Source organism: Panthera tigris, chromosome A1 (genome assembly GCF_018350195.1).
Source record: "Panthera tigris isolate Pti1 chromosome A1, P.tigris_Pti1_mat1.1, whole genome shotgun sequence".
NCBI classification, from domain to species: Eukaryota; Metazoa; Chordata; class Mammalia; order Carnivora; family Felidae; genus Panthera; species Panthera tigris.
In genome coordinates this window covers 44,487,263-44,497,231 of record NC_056660.1, presented here as the reverse complement: position 1 = coordinate 44,497,231, position 9,969 = coordinate 44,487,263, and positions in this window count along the sequence as shown.

Below are 9,969 nucleotides of genomic sequence, written 5' to 3'. Positions count from 1 at the left end.
CCTTTTGAAAGAATACATTTTAGAGGTTGTATGTGTCAGTGACACCTCCTAAACTGTCATACTGTCAGTGGCACTAATAAAACAACATTTTAAAAATTGCGATTGTATGGAATTCAATACTTTCTGTACATTGGCTACATTTACAGTTTCAAAAGTATGTTTTAATGTTTAATAAATGTTATTTACCACATAAGCTGACCTACTCTCTGTCAAAAAGAAATAAACGTCAAACTATTTGTTTTCATTTCAATGTCATGGACAATATTATTCTGTACGACTTGAGTCCCTTTCACACCTCGTGTGTGTTCATGCATGTATATAGGTATATTACCACACATACGTATGCACACACTGTGAGTTTGAATAGGAAATGTAATTCAGGCTGCAGTCACTGCTTTCTTCTACGGCTTTATTAGAAAACACTACCTACAGCAAAGGAAAAGAAGCTTTAAAAGGGGTTAGTGAAACACAATCTAATGTGAAGGAAGTAGGCAACTTTAGGAGTTATGTTGCATATGAAAATTGAAATTTTACAACTCTCTATAACCTATAAAATTCTCTCTTGTTAACCAAAGAAATAGACTCAGGCATGGCTTTCTAGGAGTCTAGATAATTGTGTGATTGCCGCTTCGGCCTCTCTATGCCTCTTTTTGCATGTTTGGAAAACAGGCAAGTAAACTAATTATGAAAACGTAGCTGCAAAAGCTGTATGTACATTATAAGAATTTGAAAAATGTTTAAAGCATCTTATGTTGTGGGATAATCAAAATTTAAAATTTTTTCTTTTTGCGTGTGGGCTAAGTACATAGCCAATTCTCAATGTTAGTTGATTGATTGATTGAAATATCCTGTGGTTTCAAATAATCTGCATGGCTAGACATTTTTGTGAGTGTCAGAAATCCATACTCTGGATTTTCAGTGCTTATATAGAAGTATAGATTTGTAGCAGTAGATCAGAAATAATGAATGAATCTTCTGGTAAGCTTGTTCTATTGGATGTAAGCATCAGTCTTCGACTCCTCAGGCAAGAATCTAGAAAGCGGAAATTTCAAATCTATCCTGTAATGTAAATTGTTTTAGTAGTCCATTCTATTCATTCAAACAACTTTAGTAAGTGAAGGAACGTTTGTTTATTGAAAACAAAGCAAATTAAGTTTTTAAAAAAATTTATGATGAAATAGAATTAACATTCTCATGCAAAACCGGCACTTGGACATACTTTCTTCATTTGACTAAAATTTTACTACAAATAAAAACACAATGATGTCTCATAATGCAGTATATATGGTGGTTAATATATGTAAATTCCATGTACATGGTTCAATAAATATTAAAGGGCAAGTTTTATAACTGGAAAAATAGTTTGTAATATTCTTAGTAAATTTGTTGTTTCACTCACATTATCAGGAATTTACTTACTGCACCAGGATTTCTCTTAATTCCTCACAACTCAATGCCAATACTAGTTTTTGTAATCTCTAAATTACTTTATTTACTCATTAACTTCTCATTATGTTTCCCACTTGTATGAGAAAGTAAAATTACTTAAGTGATTTGTCAACTGAAGCAAGTATTTCTAATGAATTTCTCCTACTTGAAATGATTTTGAATATATACAGACATTTATGAATACTGGCTACTCCTACAATAAATTTATGTGAATTGTCAATTTTTATCATTTACTTGCAAAGCCACTAGGTCACCTGAAGAGCAATTCTGTGGTTAATCAAGAATCATATATTTTGAATACTCAAATGTAGAGTAAGTTGTATTTTTTATAAAATGCTTGTGAAAGTTGCAAGACCAACTATTAAAAGCCTTATTTCCAAAACTCTGTCTATCTCAAAATGAAAGTTAATTAAATATACACATAGTTTCAAAATAAATCATTTCATCTTCAACACTTTGAACAAGGCTTGGCACATAAAATGTGCTTAGTAAAAAAAGAAAAACATGTATATACGTGTGTGTGTGTGTCTGTGTGTGTGTGTGTTTGAATAAATGAGGGGATAGATGGATGATGCATGGATAGAATTCATATATATATATATATATATATATATATATATATATACTTTTATTTGTAATGTAAATAAAATTTTTGAATTTAAATATGAAGGCTTTTATTTTTTTTAATTTTTTTTTAAATTTTTACATTCATTTACTTTTGAGAAACAGAGTGAGATAAAGTATGAGCGGGGGAGGGGCAGAGAGAGAAGGAGACAGAGAATCTGAAGCAGGCTCCAGGCTCTGAGCAAGCGGTCAGCACAGAGCCTGATGAGGGGCTCGAACCCACAAACTGTGAGATCATGACCTGAGTCGAAGTCAGACACTCAACCAACTGAGCCATCCAGGTGTCCCAAGACTTTTAAAATAAATTTTAACAGATGCAATGGAAAATATTTCTAAATATATTGTGCATTTCATTGCATCTTTCTGAAAATGCGTTTTCAAAATACATGCTAATTTTTTTAGTGTTTTAGAGTCCTTTGTAATAAAAATGAGAGTACTGAAATATTCTAGAAACCACTGCTTTGTAATTCTCTTTGCTTTTACACTATATGACAACATACATAGTTTTATAGTACTTTTGTTTAAATATTTATTTTTTGCTCTCTTCTTCACTGTAAAGTGTCACCCCCCAATTGGCCATTATTAGTAATTCAAAAAGTGTTTATTCATTTCCTATGCCATAATAGCCACTGTGTTAGGCACTATGAATTCCATATTATATAAGACATTATTTTCTGCCCTCTAGAATCATCCTAGCCTAGGAAGTACCTAGTAAGGTAATCTCCATTTTTCCAAAGATTATTGCTCCAAAGAAGGAAAAAATATTTTTGTTTTCAAGTCTAGACTTGACACACACAAATTAATACACACTACCATAATATTAGAAAGCTCACTTTTGAGAATGCTAAAATTTTCACTTCTATTAGAGGATAGTAAATTCATAGATAGTTAGCAGTATTCTGAACTTTGAATGACAGAATTCATGAAAGGATATTGAGAACACCAACACATAATGAGTGTATCTTTTTAAAAAATTATTCAGTACATGATAGGAGAGAAAGTATAGCTATGAAAAAGTGTCTAAGATAGATAATAAAGAGGAAATATCTATGGCAAGTGGTTTTAAATATTTTTCTTATATTGTGTCTTTTATTTTACCTAATAAGATTTTTATAAGGATTAAATGAAATAGCTTGCTGGCATTTAGGGGATGTCATAAAATTATAGCCCTCATCTTAGTTTCCCAGATCATTATTTAAGAAGAAAATAATAATAATAGTAAAAATTCTATATCTATCTATATCTGTATATCTATATCTGTATCTATATATCTGTATATCTATATCTTTATCATCTATCTAACTGTTGGAGAAAATATTCCGTATTTAATCTGAGGGTCATCTATCTAGTATGAATAGATGTGAAGAATCTAGTATAATCTGCAGATTCATCTGTTATTTTCCCACTCTCATCTCCATTTGTTTTCTTCTAGAATTTTACACTAAAACTTAAGTAGACCACAATCTCAGGAACTCTATGTAGTATTATGATCTTCAGATTCATCTATCCTAATATTTTTCAGACTGTATTCAGTACATGTCAGATTTCCTCTGGTTTCAAAAAAAAAAAAAAAGTGACAATTTTGATTTCACTTGCTGATTAACAACTAGAGAACTAGAGAAGTATAGGAAGAGAGAGGTCACTGTACTTGCAGAAGACAGAGTCTAGGGCAAGGGGCCCTTAGTTAGCTTTTCCCAAGACTGGCAAGTAATATTCTTTTGGACTGGGGATGAAAGGCAATTTGGCAATAAGAGTCATGAAAGCATATTAAATAATGACAGTTTTTATATTCAAATTAGAAAATAGAGGCCTATTTACTTATAGTAACAATGTTCAGAAGAAATTTGATTTGTTGTGGGCGCCTGAGGGGCTCAGTTAAGTGACCAACTTTGGCTCAGGTCACGATCTCGAGGCTTGTGAGTTGGAGCCCCGTGCCCGCCTCTGTGCTGACAGCTCAGAGCCTGGAGCCTGCTTCGGATTCTTGTCTCCCTCTCTCTCTGCCTCTCTCTCCTCATGTTCTGTCTCTCTCTGTCTCTCAATAACAAATACATGTTAAAAAAATTTTTTTTAAAGAAATTTGATTTGTTAGAATAAGCCCATTGAAGGTCTTTGAATATATAATTTTCTTGAAATAAAAATCACAGTACCATTTCTAGAATAGTGTGTATAAAATGTTATCAGCTGTTATAAAGTCACATATTACGTACACATGAACATCTGGAAAAAAGAGTATTTGTAAACTATCTGTAATTTATGTTATCTCCTTAATCAGAATTATATTAGGGCAAATGGGATCCTAGCTTCCTCAGCCATGCTTCTATTACCATAAATTTTTAAAAGATCTGGTAACAATGCATACAAAAGCAGATATAAAAGTTTGCCAGATGCATCTCGAGATGGAAGATGCAAGTGTAGAAATATTACTTGTGTCCAAATGAGACCTGAGACAGTAAAACATCACCCAAGTGTAGTTTGGCTTACAAGAAGGGGGTATTTTTAGGTCTTCTAAGCAGAAAAGAAAATGTAGTGATGTTAAAACTAGTAATTTTAATTTCTGTTATCTATATTTATATAGACATCATAACCTCTTTCTTACAACTTCCAAGCTTCTGCATTTTATATAGTACAATCTTACTATTTTATTTTGATATTAATGGTAAAAATTCCATGGGGCACACAATATGTCAAAATGATCCTGGAAAATTTACATATAATAAGTAAAATAATGAAATTATACTATGGAAATTACAACACTTTAGAAAACATAAAGCGTTAGTTAAGCAGTTTTCTCTTTAAAAGATTGCTACATAGGGGCGCCTGGGTGGCTCAGTCGGTTAAGCGGCCAACTTCAGCTCAGGTCATGATCTCACGGTCCGTGAGTTTGAGCCCTGCGTCGGGCTCTGTGCTGACAGCTCAGAGTCTGGAGCCTGTTTCAGATTCTGTGTCTCCCTCTCTCTGACCCTCCCCCGTTCATGCTCTGTCTCTCTCTGTCTCAAAAATAAATAAACGTTAAAAAAATTTTTTGAAAACATTGCTATATGTACAAAATCAGTCATGTGATTCCCCAAATATTTTCTATAGTAGAAAATATTCTTGAAAAATAATTATATATTAAATGTATCTATATCTACATTAAATATATATATATGTACATATATATACAAATCTATACTTACATATTTGTGGAACTATTTTCATAAAATAGGTAAGGGTTCCTTTAATCATATCATGTTGTCCTGAGCAATATTAAATAACCAAATAGGACCTAGTACAAAAGTCAAAATAATGAATTTTCCCAAGCCACCTTGGACATTCTGCACATGATTTTGGCAAATAAAAGCATACTTAAATAAAGCCTGGGTCATCATAAATATGAATGCATTATATTAGTGCCATTTGAATTCCTGAATTCATGCAGTTAACTCAGTAGTTTACTTATGAGAATTTCTCAAGTGTATACATTTATCGCCTGATTCAAATCAAAAGGTCAAATAAACCAAAGAGATAGAGTGGACTAAATTGGCCCCTCCGGATCAATACGTCTACAAATGATGTTTATTAAGCAGTCACTCAATTGCTACTTAACTAAACTATACCTATACTGTAATGAAGATTAATAGATGTTGAACAGGCTATGATTATGTGTTTTAAGCAAAAGTAAGAGGCTTTGATATTATCCATAAGATCACTTAATATTAGTGCTATATGTTAGTGCTATATGTTCCATTCATTTTTGGAAAGAAAATGTCATTACAAAACAATCTTCATTTTCATTTACACATCCACAATGCTGGGCACTCAATTTAAATGATATCCACCTGTTTTAAATAATTTTCTGGTAATGTGCATAGATATGTGTCATTAAAATAAAGCATAGATAAACAAAAACAAAAATACAGTCCCCATCATAAGACATGAACTTTCAAACAGGATCATAATTGGCCATTAAAATGCTTTTGTTGAGTGTTATTACATAGAGGCAACTTGTTTGACATTGCAGAAGGCTGTCAAAAAGATTCAAGAGTATCAGAATTCACTTTTCCTGGATAAGCACACATCTAACTGTATTTTAGAAAACAGTTACTAAAAGGAAAAAGTCCTCAGCCAAGAAAATGCTTGGGTCCAAATCCAAATTTGTGTATTGCTTAAATATTTGAGTTGTAGGAACTTTCAGTATGGCATAGTTAATATCCAGTTTGGATGAAATAATAATGTAAAGAGTTTCGTACATGTATGTAGTTGTAAATGCTTGAGCATCCTCCAGATTTGTAGTATCCTGATGAATCATTTTTGCTAAAGTTGTGTCAGGAAATTATGGCAATATGAACACTCATCTGAAAGATCCTGATTGACTGAAAACAATTCAATTTAATTAAATAAGTTTAGAGTAATTGAGTTGATTTTGTCTTTAAAACTAAATGTAATGTGATTGTTAAGATTGTTTTAAAAAACGATCCTTGTTATGTCAATGCCATTTATGAACTTGGAGATCTTAAATCTTAATTTACCTGACTTTCTAGTGAATTATTAATTAGGATTGGCTAAACAATCGTTTTTGTTAGATCTTCAGCCAGCGGCAAGGAACCTAATTCTGCCATATATACTACTACTTGGCACTGGACCCAGTATGTAGTAAACACTCAATTAATTTTTTTTACAAATTTTGAACAGTCGGTAAATAAATTAATGAGTGCAATATTTCAAAAGGCATGTTTTTCCAGGATTTTTTCTAATATGTTAAGCTAAATCATGATATCTTAGTAAATTCTTTTGTTTCCTTCATTTTTTTCTTCCTTCCTTCATTCTTTACTTTTTTCTTTCTTTCATTGTCTTTCTTTTTTTCTTCCTTTCTTTCTTTTTCTTTCTTTTTTTTCTTTCTTTGTTTCTTTGTTTCTTTGTATCTTCTTTCTTTCTTTCTTTCTTTCTTTCTTTCTCTTCCTTCCTTTCTTCCTTTCTTTCTTTCTTCCTCTTTCATTTCTTTTCCGTTCCTCTCCTTCCTTTAATACTTCATTTTATCCTCCGTCTTTTCCTCCTTGTTTCCTAATAGTCTAGTAACAATAATTAATAATTAATAAATAAATACTAAAGTTTAAGAATATAATCAATCATTTTCTTCAATAATTTCACTTTAACATAATTTCAGGCATGTTTTATTTTCTAAATCCTATGTATTTTACTTGATAATTTAAATGAATTATGTTTAAACATGTTCCTCAGCAAGACTGATTATTGTATGCAGCTTGATAAATATAGAAAAGTAGCTATTTTAAATAGTAGCTTGCAACAGTGTTTTCAGCTCATAAGATATCACTATAAGACCACCAAATACTGAGAAAGCATACAAAATATCACTACCACAGTAACTACATTGGTCATCATTTGTTAAATATGCCTTAATCTTTTTAATTCATGTTCCTTTATAATAAAACTCAATATTATATTTCTTTTGGATCATATAAATTACTCTTTCAAATAGACTTTTAAGCTATATAATAGTAATACCAGTATTGTAGAGTAAAAGAGGAATACAAAATGGAATTTCAGAATGACAACAAAAATGAATTTTATATTACAGTTTTTGAAAGTTTACAGATATTAATCAATGAAGAATATATGCATATGACAGCCTTGTATTTTTGTTATTTTAATTAAGTTAAATTATTTCAAGTTAGAAAATATATGAAGCACGGATTTCTATATAAATCATTTAATTAGCTGCATCTGAAATTTCTACATTACCTCTGATGGAAAGTTTCTCTGTCCTGTTTGTGATGTGTAATTTCATACACTGCTTTCTTCCCTAAGGGAAATGCTTGCTTGATTCAGTTCTTGGATAAAAATGATCTGTCACCATTGTTGCTTTAAAGGACTTTTTTTTTTATTCTCTCTCTCTCTCTCTCTCTCTCTCTCTCTTTTTTCTTTTAAACAATGAATACTGAAAGAAAAAATTAAGGCACTGGGGATTGCAGTCCAGCTGTTGTGGCATAAATCAATATTTAAAATGCACAACAGTGATTTTTCTTCCCCTGAAAGTGGGGGGAAAATTGTGTGCTTAATTTATTGTTTTGTTAAAATGGCCAACTTTGTCTAGGAATGACTTCATACTTAGCTTTGGTTTCTATTTAACTTTACTGCTCAAGAAGAGGGAACGGAACAGTAATATAACTGCACTTTTATATGTGATTCCTGTGCCCTGATGGGGGTCGCTGAAGCTGTGAGTTTCACAAATGAACAACAGCCACATTCACCACGCACTTAAGGAACCTGCTGCTTCTCACCTCCTTTGCCTTCAGCAAAGGTGACTGGGTTCTATTTTAATGGCTATTAAAGGAAAAAGATGAAAAATTTCCAAGTAGTCATAGCTAGAAAGGCATCATAATCCTCATCATTCTAAGTATAGGTATAAGGGAAAACACATCTGTCTTCCCTTCTTCAAACAGGAGATTTTTGCAGGATAGTAGCCTTTGGATGTATTTGTTCATTGCCTAAACTCTTCTATGCATTCTGTATCATGATTTATGCACCAGAAGGTTATGCCTGGAAATTCTCTTTTATCATTTTATTCCACTGCTTGGTTTACACGAACAACAGCTTTCATTCCAAAGCTACACACCGAACACACTGATTTTGCAAAAGTCGTCCCCTGCACTCAGATGCCCATCTTAAAATTTCTCCAGCACGCTTCTGGACCCCAAGATGAAGCGCTGCCTGAGTGTGTTAATGGCAGAATCACAATGTGTCAGAATGGTGGCATTATCACTCTTTGATGCCAGCATCACTGTTTCTTGTGTCTCACTACAGACAAACCAAGGCTAAAGGTTAAAGGATGTGGTTTATTAAATAATTCAAGCCCTTAACCTGCAACCTGCAAACCTATGGCAGCCTATTAAGTTTACGTTGCCATGATTCACGTTTGGTGTTTACTGATACTAAAGCATAATGCCTGTTTGTTTTACTTTTATTGCCACACAGTAATGTAGTGAGGAAGGGGGATGAAAAAAGGTGACAGGACCTAGCAAGGGGACAATAAGAGCGGCAGACTCACTTGCATAAAGAAGATTGAAGCCTTCCCTCCCTCCCTCCATCTCTCCGTATAGGCCCCAGTGCACATCTGCGTCACTTACAGGGGAGGAGGAGGCGATGAGGCAGAGAGAAAATTGTACTGTGAGGACCTTGACATCTTCACGGGCGGGCTTTTCCTTTTGCCTTCCTATATTTTCTGGAATATTTATTCTTCTCTTTTACAAACTGACTATATAAAACCACCCCTTCTCGCCTTGCAGAAGGCATTTGACTTTCTCAAAGACACCCAGCAAGCTCTCAGAGCATCCTCGGAGAGGCCAGGCACAGGGGCGCAGGTGCACCGAGAAGACTAGGGGGTGCGCTTCTTCGCGACTTGGGGCGCTCTCTCTCTCTCGCTCGCTCTATCTCGCTCTCTCTCCCTCTCTCTCTCTCTCTGCGCTCTCCAGGCACTGAACTCTGAGCTGCAAGGACAGGAGAGCCGACACCTTCCCGACTGAGGTTTTGCCACGGGTGCATCCCAGGGAGGTGTATCCAGCTGCCGCCGCCTCCCGGGCTTCCGAGCGTGCAGACCTCCCTTCTTCGCGCACCTCCATCACCAGGGTCGTCCCTCCCTGCCGTAACCACGGGGCCCCCGCGCGCGGATCAAGGATTCTCAGCCCTCTGCGTCCGCTCCTGCCTCTGCTCGCAGCCGGTGGGCTCCCCACGCGCGGGTCCTTGCGGACCTGACCGCAGCTGAGTGGCGCGGCTCTGCCGTCCGCGCTCGGGTGGTTGCCTAGCAGGGCGCGCAGCCCGCCTGGCCGCGAGTGCTCCCGGAGTGCAGAGGGCGCAGTCCGCCGCCTCCTCCAACCCCGAGCTCTGCTGGCCTCCCCCACC